The sequence below is a fragment of the Ixodes scapularis genome, unplaced genomic scaffold (genome assembly GCF_016920785.2).
Source record: "Ixodes scapularis isolate PalLabHiFi unplaced genomic scaffold, ASM1692078v2 PGA_scaffold1__304_contigs__length_218370807, whole genome shotgun sequence".
NCBI classification, from domain to species: Eukaryota; Metazoa; Arthropoda; class Arachnida; order Ixodida; family Ixodidae; genus Ixodes; species Ixodes scapularis.
In genome coordinates, this window is record NW_024609846.1 from 117,688,501 (window position 1) to 117,705,224 (window position 16,724).

The window sequence follows — 16,724 nt, forward strand, 5'->3', positions numbered from 1 at the left end:
CGTGAATGCCAAATGAGCAGCGTCGGGTGACGGCGACCGACTGCGTTGCGCCCCTTCGATGCCTGCATCGCTGCGGTGGGTGGTCGTAGCTAGTCGTAGCGAGATGATCTTCACTTCAAGCAAGAAATCTTGCCATACCATAGTCAAGATATGTGTGCAAGTGTTCGACGACGTGGGCTCTCTTACGTTGGTGCAGTTGTCACCAAGAAAGGTACATATCGACAATGTTGCGTGTTTGAGGCTGAAACTATGACGCATACTTATCTGAACCTAAATTTATCGGTCTGCGGCTACAAACATTTTCGTTGACGTTGCTTAGATGATGTAACCATTCAGGCCTTGAATTAAATGGTGTTGCGAACTCTTCGGTTGTGTATGAAAACTTATTTGCCTTAATAAAAGACATTTTGAAAAGGACACATGTCTTCTGCTGATACATATCTCCCAATTTACAATGCAGAAGCAAACTGAAAATCAACTGCATACATCTACCACTTAGCATAAGCACCTTTTGCAATTCATTCTTGAGCACACTCAAATATCAGCTTAGGTTGCTCTTGTTCTTGTTTTAGAAGCTTTGCCCGGTTCCGTAAAAAGAAAACAGTTAAAAAAGCTTTACCTTCGTTCTCCTCATCACATTTAATACAGACTTAATTGTCAGCAGATCACACACAGCAGATATCACCGTGGCACATACAACTCGAATGACCGATGAGATTATTGATATTACAATAAAGCTTTCCACAAGAGCCAAAACGAGGCTTGTAGGGGTGCACAAGCACATCGATGAGATTGGCGCTTCCGGGGCTTGTTTACATTATGCGTAAAAACAGGACGATCGGCCACCAGCTGATCGCAATATAACACCAAGGATACCGATGTTTCGATACATAGAACGCAGAATAAAGACCTCAATCGTCCCTTGTATGCTGTAGTTGTCATACTTTCCATCCAACCGCTTTTTAGCACAATTAACTAGAACAACCGAAGAGTTCGCAACACCTTTTAATGCGAGGCCTGAATGGTTACATCATCTAAGCAACGTCAACGAAAATGTTTGTAGCCGCAGACCGAAAAGTTTAGTTTTCGATAAAGCACGCGTCATTGATTCAACGCACGAACATTGTTGATATGTACCTTTCTTTGGACCCGCGTACATTCGGTTGAACTTGATGACGGCTGCACCAGCGTGAGAGCTCACGCCGAACACTTGCACACATATCTTGATTATGGCAAGATTTTTTGCCTTTGACTGGCTTGAACACTTCATCTGTAGCATCACTGTAGGTCTTGGTTGAAATGATGATCGTCTCGCACACGGCAACAAACAGAGAACGACAAGCTTTGCTTTATTTATGCGCTACCGGTCTACGGGCGTCGCAAATCTATCCCCCTCTTGTCCGCCATGTTGGATCGATCGGAGCGCCCCCTATATTCGCTGAAACTCCTCAATCAGCGAGTCAGAAGTACGAAGAGCCATTAAGGAGCTAACACCGAACAAATCGCCGGGTGTAGACGGTCTGGGCGCAGCTTTTTACAAAACCTTTTCAGAATAACTAGTCGCCATTTTAACGCAAGTTTACGGAGACGTGTAGAAAAGAAAGCTCCTTCCGCCTTCCATGAGACAGGCAGTGACGGTACTAATTCCAAAACGGAAGTGTAGGGGCTCCATTGCAAGTAGTGAAGACTTTAGGCCGATAAGCCTGTTAACAACAGATTATAAGATCCTGGCAAAAATTTTAGCAAAACGCCTGGAAACAGCTTACCAAACCCTGGTTGGAAATCATCAAACGTATGGCTTCAAGAACAGGTAAATATTCGCAAACTTGCACACAATGAGAGTTATTGGCCTCGAGATCGACCTAGAGGTGGCGCTACGGTCGCGCTATCATCATCATCAAAGCGGGGATAGGAGAACGACCGCCCCATAGGCTTTCCACGTTCGTGCGCGAGACGGCGTAGATTCTTGCGTTTACTTTGTCACATACTATCGGTGAGAAAACTATTCTAGCGGTAGAGAATGCGGTACTGTTCGGTGCTTCAGTGAAGATCGAATGGTGTTGCCAGCGTGCGGCCTAAATTTATATAATCGCTTCTGTGGGAGCGTCGTCTGCTCTATGCAGACGTTGGAAAGCATGGATCAACACGACTGATGCCTGCTTTCGGCTGAACTGGAATATTTATGTTAAATATTTGTTTCTTTTAAAATGAATGTATCGGTTCACCAACGCGGGAATTAAAAGAAAAAAACCACAAATTCCAACCTAGATAACATAATACTGGTACTGCGGGCTGTGAAATCGCAGCTTCTATGCTTTTATTTAAACTTGTAGCTTTTTCAGTAATATAAATATTTGGGATGAAAATAAGTTAACGCTGTATTGGAAATTACTACGCTATTGAGTTCCTCTGCCCTCTTACTGTGGCATAGTGTGGTAAAGTGTTTTGGAGTCGGAACAAATCTACTGCGTTGCGACGAGGAGAGATCAGCAAATTGCACGGTTGGCAGGATAACGGAAACAAGTGAAACAAATTGTTCTAATAGATCTGCCGTGACTGTGAAAAACGAGTGTAACCGAGCAACGCAGCAATGTTTCTGTTATTAAATGCTTTTCTCGGTAGTGTGAGTTCACCCGCTTAAATTTTCTTGGTGAGGGCCGCGGATGTCAAGAGGCTAATACTGTAAATTTCTGGCTAAATAATCTTGTATTGAAACACAGTAGACTCTGCGACCCCAACAAACGACGCGCACCACGACATAGACAGCATCGGCCGCAGTGATACTATTTTACTGATGAGGGCTAGCGACCTTCACGATACTTTCCGAACAGCCTCCGCCCTCACCTAACGTATATCAAGATTGGGCAGTTCATGGATTAACTTTCAGATTATTCAAGTAATGCTTCAATTGCAATTTTTTTTACGGTTAATTTTAGTCTTGCGCTGGAGAAAGTCAACAAGAAGTAAAAAAATGCCTGCTTTAATATTCTTGACGTCTCTATTTCTTTTGTGACACAGGCTTGCACGGTAAACCACTTGAGCGTGCTTGTCATTTCACCGAGGGTGATTATACTGTTTAAATAATAACTTAAAAATACTTCATTTTAAAAGGCTTCCCGTGTTCATTATTATGTAGGACACACAACGTGAAGTTTAGAATGGGAATGCAATATGCCATTTATGACACAGTAAAACCAGTAAAAAAATATGTAGTTTTAACGTCTTTCACGCAATGCGACCGGCGAAAAATCAGCATACGAATTTATTGATTGATTAGTTTATTAAAGGATAGCGATCAGTCGGGTTAATTTTCTAATCGAACCACAGCCCCACTCAACATCCAATGCTTTATGAAAGCCGCGGTTCGTGCGAGATAACAAAAATACGTGGGACTAGCGATTATTATGGAAGCCTCATAATAATCGCTTTGCTGAATTTCTACGCATGGGAAACGATACAACACAACCTTTAGTAAGAAGAAACGGCAACAAAAGCATAAAACATTTAGTAAGGAATGTCAAGCTCAGTCTGAAACGGGCTTGCGTCGTCGAGATCCATGCTTCTGAGCGTGCGCCCGTAGCAGACGACGCACGGCGGTATTTCCGCTTTCGCGCGTTTCCAATTTCGGCCGCACGGTGGCGACACGGTTCGATCTCTTGGCGATTATCAGAAACAGCGGAAGCCATGGAACGCCCCACGGCCGTCCTACAAATAGACTTAAAAAAAGCATTCGACAGATTGAATCGTGCTTTTTTATTCTCCTTACTAGAGCAATGCGGAACGGGAGAGTTTTTAGTGAATTTTCTTAAAATATGTTATAGGGACATAAGTACAAGACTCTTGGTCAACGGGCGCAGGTCGTGTAGCATCCCCGTTAAGTCGTCCGTACGGCAAGGTTGCCCAATGTCGCCTATTTTATTCTCCATTTACCTTGAACCGCTGTGCAAAGCAATCTTAAATGACCACAGCATAAGGGGAGCTTGCCTGGGCTCAATGTCAATTAAACTGTTGGCATACGCAGATTATGTGACACTGATTGGGCAATCGCAAGAGGAGGTGAGGAAGGCAGTAGAACATGTCAGTCAGTTTTGTGACGTTTCAGGAGCGAAAATGAACCCAACAAAATCGGTCGGGACCTGGCTGGGACCATGGCCATCCAATCCAGAACTATTCTTGGGTATAGCGTGGTCAACACACATCTCCAACTACTTAGGGGTCGGATTGGGCAGCACGCAGCTCAGGACATGCGTAGATGGCATACATTTGAACACGTTGAGGGCGAAGCTTCCAGAATGGTGGGGGAGGTACGTACCACTTTTGAATAGAGCGTATGTCAGCAATGCAGTGTTTTTTTCAACCGTTTGGTATTCAGCGCAAGCGGTGCCGTGTAGGTAGCTCGATGTACAGAAAGTGCATACATTCTGTGCAACGTTTGTCTGGGGTTCTGGTTTCGAAAGAATGCGCCGGAGCAACCTTTTCATAAGTAGGAAAAATGGAGGACTCGGATTAGTAAACTTAGAAATAAAACTAAAAGTGCAGCGGTTTCTTGTTTTCCGAAACCGAGACAAAACTCCCGCGCTGGTGGCAGCGTTCCGAGAGCTTGGTGGACACTACCTTGCTCCCTGGATGAAAAAACAGATGGCTTCTCCGAAGTGCTCGACGCATCGCTACTACAAAGAGATCAGAGATGCGATCAGGTTTTTCGAAGAACGCTTCTCATGGGAATATCTAAACAAAATAAAGAGGACACGTCTTTATTGGGATACCCTAGACCTCGTAATGCCGCCTCCAATGTATCGCCAAATGTTCCCCGACGCCGAAAGATCGGACGTGTTTAAAAGGTTAAGTGTTTACCCTGTTCGCCCAGGCACAAGGGACTTTTTTGTGCGCTTCCACACGGAAGTCCTGGCGGTTAAAACATGGGAGGAACAAAAGGGTTTTTATTTGCCCTGGGGCGTGAACTGTGCTATATGTCCTGTCCCGGAGACGTTGCAACACACGTTTTTGTATTGTTCTAATGCCGAACTCTTTTGGGCGCACCTACGCGCAACGTTAAGGATTGAGCTGTACCCAACATGGCACAGCATGAAGTTTCTTGTCACTCCTGATCAGCAACAAAGCAGGTGTTACGAACTTCCCACTCTGATCGGTCTGCATGCGATATGGAACTCGCGCACCGATCACACTTTGGTGCGTGAGCGCGGAAAATCGGCGTGACGCCACTTTCTAGATGGTTTCAAGTATACGTCAACGATCATCAAAGGAACCTCTTTTGAGGAAACGGAGCACTGGGAGAGATTCCAATCTCTAGTGAAGTAAGGACATTGCAGACCGCAAGCAACCCCTAGAGGGCTGCCGCCACGCTGATCGGTTGAGCTGCAGTTCGTTTCATATGTCATGTAAATAATTGTCGCTATAAGTTGTGTCAAAAGCACTGACCTTTTAGAATGTAAATAGCACCTATACTAAAATAAAAAAGCCAAGCTGGCAAAAAAAAGAAAGGCGCAGTGGAAGCGTGCTGGGCCCATAACCCAGAGGTCCGTGGACCGAAACCACGCTCTGCTACGCGAATGTTTTTGCCGATATTCGAGGTTTTTAAATGGACACCAGTTATCGCGATTCTTAATGCTTTTTTTAATTTTTTAATTAACTTGAAATATTATTTATAATATCTTTTTATGCATGTATCCGCAGTCTTCTCGAAAGTGTCCTCTGCTTACACCCAAAATTACAGCAGAGTGGCGCAGTGGCGCATTCTTTTTCCGGCACTCGTCGAGTACGGACGCAAGAATGGCAAGCTCCCACGGAGCTGTGATAACGGCCCCCGCGGGCCGCGGTGACTCGGCTATCGGCAATATCGCTGCTATCAAGGACTACCGTATCGTCTTGCCTTCGCCGCCCTCCGCAGAGGCGATGAAGCGTGCAGTTATTCTGCACTGTGACATCGCCGGACGACCCTACAGGATCGAGGATTTTCGGCAGCCGCTGAAGGACGCCGGCGTCATCCAGGACGTGGGAACCATAGGTGCGTACCAAATGTCGCACTTATGGCTCTTCAACTTGCGGACGGACGAGGCAAAGAAGAAGCTTCTCGAAGCCGGGCAGCTCGTCATCAAGGAGAAGAAATGCCTTGTCTTCGACCCAGTACGGCGTGAGCTCCGCATAAAGCTACACTGGGTGTCTTTCGACGTTACCAGTGACGCCATACGACGAGCTTTTGCGGAGTTTGGCATCGTGAAGGAAGTGACGAGCGAGAAGTGGAGGGTCCCGGACTTCGAGCACGCCGAGTCGACAACCCGACTCGTCCGCCTGGAGCTGCGCGAGGGTGTCACGCTCGACCGCATCCCGCACCAGCTGCGCCTCGGCGGTGGCACGGTCCTAGTGGTAGTTCCCGGCCGACCTCCGATCTGCCTCAGGTGCCGCACCACGGGGCACATTCGGAAAGACGGCCGAGCCCCTAGGTGCAGCGAGTGCCGCGCCTTCGGGCAAGAGCAGGCCGACTGCACTCGGTCGTACGCTCGGGCAGTTGGGCGAGGCACCGACGGAGGAGACCAGAACGAGCTCCTCATGGACGAGGAAGAAGCAGAACGAGCAGCGGCGTCGGCGGCCACGCAAGACAAGGCCGAAGATACGAAAGAAGTCGTCGTTGTTGCCAAGAAAGGACGTGAGCCCGACGGGCTCCCGAAAAGTGTGTCTTCTGTTCCGGCCGCTCAACCGGAGTCGGCGACCGGGACCACCGCCAAGGTGGTAGACCCCGTTCCTGCACAAAGTGAGGACAGCCCTCCCTCGGAGATGGACTTCGACGTTGCGGCGGTGAAGCGTCGCCATGACGAGGTCAGCGCGGCATCGCAGGAGAGGCGGCTCAGTCAGCTTGAGAAGCAATGGAAGACCGGCAGCGGGCGGGGGATACGCGTCCCCAGCAAACCGCGTTCGTCGTCGCCTACATGTGGCGACAAGCATGCTCCGTGACCGCCTGCTGAACTGGAACGCGCTTCACTACGCTAGCTGACAAGGGTAAGCGCCGTATGGTCAGCCTCTACTAGTTGATGGTGACGTTAGAAAGGCCATTACGTTTTGCGACATTAAACGTACGAGGGCTCTCAGCAAGGCGTAGACAGAACCAGCTTTACAGCCTCGTGACTGAGCAGGACCTGGACATTGTCGCCGTACAGGAGACTAAAGTAGAGAGCGTGGAGCAGACGGACATTATGGCACGGTCTTTTACGGCGCGATATGACATCTGTGTCAGCCATGCGGTAGGGACGTCGGCGGGGTGTTTTCCGCTTATTCGTAATAGTTTAGGAGCTACGGTCCAGTCCGTGACTACGTGTGCGTCGGGACGATTTGTATTATGTGATTTTAGTTTTTCTTCCTTAGAATGGCGTATTATTTGCGTGTATGCTCCTACTAGAACTGAAGAAAGACGCAAGTTTTTTTATGGCATTCAGCATTACTGTAACTGCGAGCGGCTTCTCATTTTCATGGGGGATTTTAATTGTTTGTGTTCTTCGAACGGCAAAACCAGTTCTACTGCTTATAGTGATGCGAGCACCGTGAGTTTGAATTCCATAATTAATGAGCATGGCCTTGACGACGTTGGTGAATGCCTCAGAAATGGGCGGGAGGTACAGTTTACCCACTTTCAAGGGGCAAGTCACGCCCGCTTGGAGAGATTGTATGTTTCGTTGGAGCTGCTTCCTTTGTGTTACGAGTACAGTGTACGCTCAGTGTCTTTCAGTGATCACTGTCTGGTATCTGCTTGCATTAAAGGTAACAAAGAAAAGAAAAATTCGTTTAGCTGGGAGCTATGGAAACTCAACTCCAAACTCTTAGAGGACGACCTTTTTAGAGCCCAATTACAGGCTTCTATAGAAAAAGTAGAAAATGGGCAAAAATTAGAGTATGGGGCGAAATGGGAAGTTTTTAAGCAGGAAATAAAGATAAAAGCTTTAGAAAGAGCGAGCGCAATTCAGAATGAAGAAAAAAGAAATGAAACGTTACTGCGTTACAACTTGCAAACGCTGATAAAAGAAAAGTGCAGAATGCCGGGTGCATTTAAAGATGACATCTGTACTTTGAAGGCAAAACTTGAACTAATTGATAGAGAACGTTATCGCGGAGCGTTGGTGAGAGCGCGGGCTGGTAGGCTGATAGCTGGGGAGACGCCCACTAAGCGCGCCCTAGGCCTCGAAAAAAGAAACGCGCGTCGCATTGAGATAGCAGAAATAGAATATGGTGGTGTGGTTACTAGGGAAAAAGAAGAGAGAGAACGCGCCTTTTACGACTATTACAGCACGTTGTTTGCTCATACCTCCGTCCAAACGGACCGTTTTAAAAAAGAGTTTTTGTCTTCTATGCCCCGCCTTGACGACAGAACAAAGGAAGTGTTGGAGGAACCCATTACACACGAGGAAGTTAAAATAGCAATCGAGGCCCTAAACCCGGGGAAGTCCCCAGGTTCTGATGGACTAAGTGCAGCTTTTTATAAGTCGTTTAAACATGAAATTTCGCCCATCTTATCTATTGTTTTCAACGAAGCTTTTGAGCTGAATGTCCTTCCACCAACGTTTTTGTCGTCGCACACTGTGTTAATCCCAAAAACGGAGGACGAAATCAAACTAAGACAGGTCACAGCTTATCGCCCCATAAGCTTAACTAACGTCGACTATAAAGTACTAATGAAAATATTGGCCAGACGATTACAATCGGTAATAACAGAACTAGTCGGTCCCCACCAGACTTGCGGGATAAAGGGCAGAACTATTTTTACAAACATTCAAAAAGCTCGGAGCGTGCTGGTGTTTTGTGATGTTGTGAATAGTGGGGTAGCTATGCTACAAATTGACCTCGAAAAGGCCTTCGACCGTGTACCGCATGAAATTTTTTTTTATCTGTCTTAGACCATGTAAATGTCGGTTCAGTTTTACGCGAAGGTGTCCGGATGGCGTACAGCGGTTGTACGACCAGTCTTATAGTGAATAAGTCGGTTGGGAAGCGCATCAAGGTAGAGCGTTCCGTACGCCAAGGATCTCCTCTTTCACCCCTTCTTTTTTGAATTAAATAGAATCATTTTGTCTGAGCATCATAAGAAGGAACAGTATCAGGGGGTTTAACCTTTTTGCATCCGAAGTACGTATTTTAGCTTATGCTGATGATTTCGCTCTGTTTTGCGCAAATCAAGAAAACATATTTGAAGTTGTGAGCATAGTGAAACGTTTTTGTGCTGCCAGTGGAAGCGCTGTAAACTGGGATAAGTGTTTAGGTTTTTGGCATGGCCATTGGTGCTCCACTTCTAGTGGTTTTTTTTTTTTAATATAAAGTGGTCAACCACCCCTGTAAAATATTTGGGCGTACCTCTCGAGAACTACCGTGACAGTGAGCCCTATTGGCGCAGGAAGGCACTAGAACTCCGCGAGAAAGCGGAAAACTGGAAAGGTTGGGAACTGTCTTTTTTTGCCCGTGCGACAGTTTGCAATTTGTTCCTTGCTAGCAAACTGTGGTACGTGCTACAAGCGTTAATGCTCGCGTGTTAATGTTCAAAAATTGCACCGCGTTTTCGCTGTTTTTATTTGGGGCTCGTCATGGGAACGGACGAGTTGTATAAACCTTTTCCGGCGCGTCCGCGAGGGCGGGCTAGGATTGTCACATTTATTTCTGCGCCAAGTTGTGAATCGTTTTATTTATCTTCGGGATGTTAGTGACCCGTTTTTACGAACCGTCTACCAGGTGAGACTGTGTAGAACTCTGCCTGAGTTTATTGTTTCTTCGGCATGTGTGCAAGGCGGCATCCACGGATATCTCAAGGAAGTTGTCGCGTCATGTAATTTTTTGGCAGTCAGGTTTTCTTTTGAATATTTGAGCGAATTATTCAGAAAAAAGTTGTATAGGGATCTTTCTGACGTTGTTTTTCCCGTACCTTTGTATAGAGCCTTGAATTGTGCAGGCCCAGGACAAGATATCTTAAAGCGCGTTAAGAGAATGCTCTTTCCGCCTGGGGTGAAATCATTCTCTTTCAAATTACACACCGGCACCTTAACTGTAAAGACTTTGATGACAGAAAAGGGAATGTTCGTCCCATGGGGCGACCACTGTTTTTTTGTGTCAAAAGCCCGAGACAATTGAGCATGTATTTCTGGAGTGCTGGGATGGTGTCTTTTTCTGGGACGTCCTCCAACGCACCCTCAAAAAAGATTTTCCGTTAGACATGCATGGTATTAGATACCTACCCGTTGAAAAGAAGGACGGCATGCCCTTCGACATGATAATGTTACTGGGCCTGCATAGTATTTGGAGGTCACGGATGGCTACGCGCCATGCCGACATTGACGCGCGCGAGGCTCGGGAATATTTCAGCGAGAGTATTGCCTCGATTGTTGAAGTGTATAAGGCTCAGAGCTGCGTGCCAGAGTGGATTCAACAACTGGAAGCAGTGAGGAATTTAAAAAGATTTTAACTTATACTACTAGCTCAAAGGCCGGCTGGTAGTTTTTAGCACTGCTAATTTTGCTGTTTTTGTCCTCAGACTTGTATATATTGACTTGTAAGAAACGGCAATAAGAAAAAAAAAAAGCAGTGGAAGCGTGCTGGGCCCATAACCCAGAGGTCATTGGATCGAAACCACGCTCTGCTACGGCGAATGTTTTTGCCGATGTTCGAGGTTTTTAAATGAGCACCAGTTATCGCGATTATTAATATGTTTTCAATTAACTTGAAATATTATTTATATTATCTTTTTATCCATGTATCCGCATTCTCGAGAGTATCCTCTGCTTACATTCAGATCACAGCAGAGTGGCGCAGTGGAACCGTGCTGGGCCCATAACCCAGAGGTCCGTGGATCGAAACCACGCTCTGCTACGGCGAATGTTTTTGCCGATGTTCGAGGTTTTTAAATGAGCACCAGTTATCGCGATTATTAATATTTCTTCAATTAACTTGAAATATTGTTTATAATATCTTTTTATGCATGTATCCGCATTCTCGAGAGTGAGGATACTCTCGAGAATGCGGATACATGCATAAAAAGATATTATAAACAATATTTCAAGTTTATTTACACCCAAAATCACAGCAGAGTGGCGCAGGATTCTGCTTCTGGCACTCGCCGAGAACGGTCGCAGGATGGCTGGCTCCAACGGAGCTGCGACAACGGCCGCAGTTGGCCGCGGTACTTTTGCTGCGTCATTGTCTGCCGACGACTACAAGGTGGTGTTGCCTCCCATCCCAATGGGTGCAACTATTTTAAATTCAGTACTTTTGCACTGCGATTTGAGAGGCCGCCCCTATCGTATTGAAGATTTCCGGCAAGAATTGAAGCGGTGCGCCGTCCTGTCCGAGATTGTGGCGCTCGGTGCTTTCCAGATGAACCATGCCTGGTTAGCCACGCTGCGAACGCCGGAAGCCAAGAAGCGGCTCATCGACTGCAAAGAGTTGAAGGTGAAGGACCTGAGGTGTGTTGTCATCGACCCCAGCAGCACAGAAGTTCGTCTACGCCTCCATTGGGTCCCGTATCATGTGACCGACGACGCGGTGAGCAAGTTTTTGGAACCCTACGGCAAGGTTATAGAAGTCGCACGTGAGAAATGGCGCGTCGAGGGATTCGAAGGCATCGAGTCGACTACCCGGGTGGCGCGCATGACGCTGAAGAGCGGCGTCACGCCCGACGGAATGCCTCATCAGCTGCGGCTTCAGGGGGCGAACGTCCTTATCGTAATCCCGGGGAGGGCGCCGGTCTGCCTGCGCTGTAAGCGTGCCGGGCACATCAGGCGCGACTGCCGCGTGCCTAAGTGCTCGGTGTGCTCACGTTTCGGCCACGAGAAGGAGGAGTGCGTAAAGACCTACGCCCGAGTAACTGGTGGAGCGGCGGCGGAAGACCTTTCGCCCCTAACCATGGATGTCGACGAGGCTGAGCGTTCCGCTCAGGGACAACAAGACGAAGCTTCACCGTCTGGTGAGCCCTGCAGCCATCCTGTTGGAGCGGACGGCTCGACTGAAGTCTCGCCTGTAAAGGACAAGAAGGAGGTGGCTGGTGGCTTTCCTGAACCAGGCAGCGCGGCACCCCCTCCCATGGCGACGCCAATGGGGAAGACCGTAGCCCCGCGCGAGGCCTCCCCCCGACTTTCGAGAAGGCGCCTTCCGAAGGTCACGACACTATGGACGAAACCACCGAGTCCATCAAGCGTGGTCTCGACGAGAACCCTCCATCGACGCCGGGCATGACACCCAGGCCCAACCCTTGGATGGAGAGGACAAAGAAGGGGCGTTTCCAGCCCACGCCCACCTTAACCCCAGATGACCGGAGGCGACTCAACAGCAAGTAAGGCGGCTAACGCCTGGTTACAAAGACTGACGTCCGAAAGCCAAGGCAAGTGCTACAGCAAAGCACATGATTTGTACGTTCCAACCAGCAATAACGGTCGCATCGCTAAATGTTCGAGGTTTGAGCGCCAGGAAAAAACAATACCAATTGCAGCGTTTGCTGCTTAAAGAGAAACCCGATTTCTTAGCGGTGCAAGAGACTAAAATGGCTGAGGAGGAACAGGTTGCTAGTGCGCTTAGGCCTTTTCTGCAGTCGTACGAAGTTTGTGTCACCCACGCGGTTGGTTTCTCTGCCGGATGTTTTCTTTTTCTTAAAAAGTCTCTGCCCTTGTCGGAGTTAGCTGTAACCACCGACACGGAAGGGCGGTTCATCATGTGCGATTTTTCTTTGGCGTCTTTTCAGTGGCGAATTGTTTGTGTGTATGCGCCTAGTACGGTTAAAGACCGTGTTTCCTTTTTTATTGGCTTACGCCGTTTTCTAGAATGTGATAAAACGAGTGTGTTGATGGGCGATTTTAATTGCGTTGTAAGGGCAGCAGACAGAACGCCCCTGAGGCGGAGCAGCGACAAGAGTGCGCAAGTTTTAAGCGAACTGGTCGAAGACTTTGACTTGGTTGACGCCGGAACGGTGATGAACGAAACGAGCGAGATTCGTTTCACCCATTTCCAAGCGTCGTCTCATGCGCGCCTCGATAGAGTATACGTATCGGCCTCCGCAGCAGCAATGTTAAGAAAGTATCGCGTCACACCAGTGTTTTTTTCGGATCATTGCATGATTTCGACAACGATCGGCGAAAAAGCGCCGCCGAAGGCCAAGTTTAACTGGAAGCTGTGGATGCTTAACACAAAACTGCTTGACGATGAAAGTTTTCTTGCAGCGGTAGATAACGTCTTCAAAACGTTTTTTCAAACCGCAAGGGACGATATATTCGAGACATGGGAGCTCATCAAACAGGAAGTGAAGATGCTTGCTATCGAAAGGTCGTCAATTTTAGCGTACGAGGCGCGTTGCGACGAACGTGGCTTAATCGAAGATTTGCGAGCTCTGTCAAGAGCTGAGTGTGAGCGACCCGGCACAGCTCTTAAAGATTTGGAAACGGTTAAGCAACGCCTGGCGCATTTTCATCAAGAGCTTTACCGCGGAGCCATTGTTCGGGCTCGATCAGAGAAGTACTTGATGGGAGAACAGCCTACTAAACGGTCTTTGGCGGATGAGGAAAGGTTTGCGCTTCGCAACGAAATTGGCGGAATCGAGTACAACGGGGTGATTAACACCAGCCCAAGTAGTATTGAGCAGGCTTTTGTCGCACACTATAGGCAAGTTTTTGAAACCGAAGTTAAAGGAAGGCAGGACCCAATGTGTGGAAAACTTCTAGAGTCCCTGCCGCAACTAACGGAAGAGGAGAAGGAAAATCTCACAGAGCCGATCACTCTTCAAGAGGTCGAGAGAGCAATAGACGATTTGCCGAGCTCGAAAACGCCAGGACCGGACGGGCTATGCGCCGAATTTTATAAGAAATACAAGAGCGTAATCGCTCCACTTTTTTTAGAAGTTATTTGTAAAGCATACGAAAGGAAAGTGCTGCCGCCGTCTTTTTCACGTACATACACTGTGTTAATTCCCAAAAGCGATGACGTTGCGAAACTACGTCAAGTCACTGGTTTCCGCCCGATAACTCTGTGTAATGTAGATTACAAGATTTTTGCTAAAATCCTAGCGAGGAGGTTCCAGAGTGTTACCTGCCAGCTCATTGGAGATCATCAGACCTGTGGAATACAGGGTCGATCTATTTTGACGAATGTGCACATTGCCCGAACTGTTTTGGAGGCATGTGACGATGGCATGGGCCAAGTTGCCATGCTTCAACTGGACCTAGATAAGGCTTTCGATCGTGTTAAGCACGATGTCCTTTTTGATGTTTTAAAGCACGTGAATGTGGGCGAGCGTATTTTGGACGGGGTTAAAATGGCGTACCAAGAGTGTACCACTAGGCTCATTGTGAACAGGGAATTGACTGAACCGATACGTGTGCGAACATCCGTAAGACAAGGATGTCCCTTGTCGCCGTTATTGTTTAACCTCTATTTGGAACTTTTTTGTTTGAGTGTTCAGAACAGTAATCAATGTCACGGATTCCGGATGGAAAATGAGGAGATAAAAGTCATGAGCTATGCAGATGATGTCGCGGTTTTTTGTAGCGATAAGCCAAGTATTAGCGCGGCTGTGAAGTTGGCAAGAGACTTCTGTAAGGCTACAGGGGCAGCCATAAACTTGAGCAAGTGCCGTGGGTTTTGGCACGGAGAGTGGGCCACAACCCCTTCGGTGTTTGAAGGGGTGCGTTGGGACCGTGTGCCGTGCACTTACTTCGGTGTGCCACTAAAATGTTACAAGCAAAGCAAATCCTTTTGGTCGGGAGTCGCCGCCGACCTGGACAGACGCGCTTCCCGTTGGAAGCAGCGTGAGCTGTCCATATTTGCCAGAGCGACAGTATGTAATATTTTTCTCATTGCAAAATTATGGTACGTGATGCAGGCCATTCATTGTGCTCGCTTGAATGTGCAGAAATTTCACGGTGTTTTTGCCACGTTTATTTGGAATTCAAAGTGGGAGCCGATGAGGAGAGACAATCTTTTTCCATCGGATTCGTCACGGTGGTCTCGGTCTCTCACATTTGTTTTGCAAACAGATTGTATCCCGATTCTTTTTTCTGCGAGACCAAGAGCATCCTTTCATACGTACGTTTATACAAACCAAATTGTCTCCTTTTTGCCATCTTTTCTTGTTTCGACCCATGGCGGCGAACTTAAGAGATTAGTGGGATATCAAAAGGAGGTGGTAGACGCAGTGTTATTTTTGTCTGCCCGTTTTTCGTGTGAGTATTTGTCCGCTGTTAGCAAGAAAACGCTTACACGCGATTTATTGATAAGTTTCTTTCCAGACCCGTTGTATAGAACTGTAGTCTGTAGCGGGGGCCAAGATGTGCTCAAGCGAGTTAAGAATATTTGCGTTCCCCCTTCCGTTAAAACGTTCTTTTTTAAACTGCATTCCAATTCACTGCCCGTTAAGGTGTGGCTTGAAGGAAAGGGTATTGATGTTCCGTGGTCGGTAGACTGTATTTTATGTAAGAAACCTGAGACCATCGAGCACGTTTTCATTTTTTGCTGGGATGCGGTTTTTTTTTGGGATGTGCTGCAGCGCACGTTGAAGAAACAACTGTGCATTAGCCCATCAGTTATACGTTTCTTGAATGTGAGTAACGATGATGGCATACCTTTTGATATGATTATGTTGTTGGGTTTGTGCAGTATTTGGAGGTCGCGCATGGCGGTCCGTCATGCCGACCCTAGTGTGAAAGAAGTGCATCATTATTTTTTCAGCCTTGTTAAGCAAGTGGAAAGTGTTTTTTTCAAACCGTAAAACGAAACCCGAGTGGCTAGAAATATGTAAACCGCTCCTCGAAATGCGAGGATTTTAATGTACCCTGCAATAAGTCTTGCAGAGTATTTTTTTTCAAGTGACATGACCGTTTTTGCATTCCTCCTGCAATAAGGAAATAAAAAAAAAAAAACAGAGTGGCGCAGTGGAAGCGTGCTGGGCCCATAACCCAGAGGTCCGTGGATCGAAACCACGTTTTGCTACGGCGAATGTTTTTTGCCGATGTTCGGGGTTTTTAAATGAACACCAGTTATCGCGATTATTAATAATTCTTCAATTAACTTGAAATACTATTTATAATATCTTTTTATGTATGTATCCGCATTCTCGAGAGTATCCTCTGCTTACACCCAAAATCACAGCAGAGTGGCGCAGTGGAAGCGTGCTGGGCCCATAACCCAGAGGTCCGTGGAACGAAACCACGCTCTGCTACGGCGAATGTTTTTGCCGATGTTCGAGGTTTTTAAATGAGCACCAGTTATCGCGATTATTAATATTTCTTCAATTAACTTCAAATATTGTTTATAATATCTTTTTATGCATGTATCCGCATTCTCGAGAGTGAGGATACTCTCGAGAATGCGGATACATGCATAAAAAGATAATATGAACAATATTTCAAGTTTATTTACACCCAAAATCACAGCAGAGTGGCGCAGTGGAAGCGTGCTGGGCCCATAACCCAGAGGTCCGTGGATCGAAACCACGCTCTGCTACGGCGAATGTTTTTGCCGATGTTCGAGGTTTTTAAATGAGCACCAGTTATCGCGATTATTAATATTTCTTCAATTAACTTGAAATATTGTTTATAATATCTTTTTATGCATGTATCCGCAATCTCGAGAGTGAGGATACTCTCGAGAATGCGGATACATGCATTAAGATATTATAAACAATATTTCAAGTTTATTTACACCCAAAATCACAGCAGAGTGGCGCAGTGGAAGATTCCACTTCCGGCAGCCGAAGC

The 16,724-nt window shown here is 47.0% G+C and overlaps 2 non-coding genes and 2 pseudogenes across 2 annotated transcripts; all 4 read left to right on the forward strand.

Moving 5' to 3' along the window:
- Positions 1 to 4,779: 4,779 nt before the first annotated feature.
- Positions 4,780 to 5,319, forward strand: LOC120842674 (annotated as a pseudogene).
- Positions 5,320 to 9,996: 4,677 nt separating this feature from the next.
- LOC120842679 lies at positions 9,997 to 10,453 on the forward strand (annotated as a pseudogene).
- Positions 10,454 to 10,785: 332 nt separating this feature from the next.
- Positions 10,786 to 10,857, forward strand: Trnam-cau. Its single transcript has one exon. It is a non-coding gene; the product is annotated as a tRNA-Met (tRNA).
- Positions 10,858 to 16,398: 5,541 nt separating this feature from the next.
- On the forward strand, positions 16,399 to 16,470 carry Trnam-cau. The gene has a single exon. It is a non-coding gene; the product is annotated as a tRNA-Met (tRNA).
- The last annotated feature ends 254 nt before the right edge of the window (positions 16,471 to 16,724 follow it).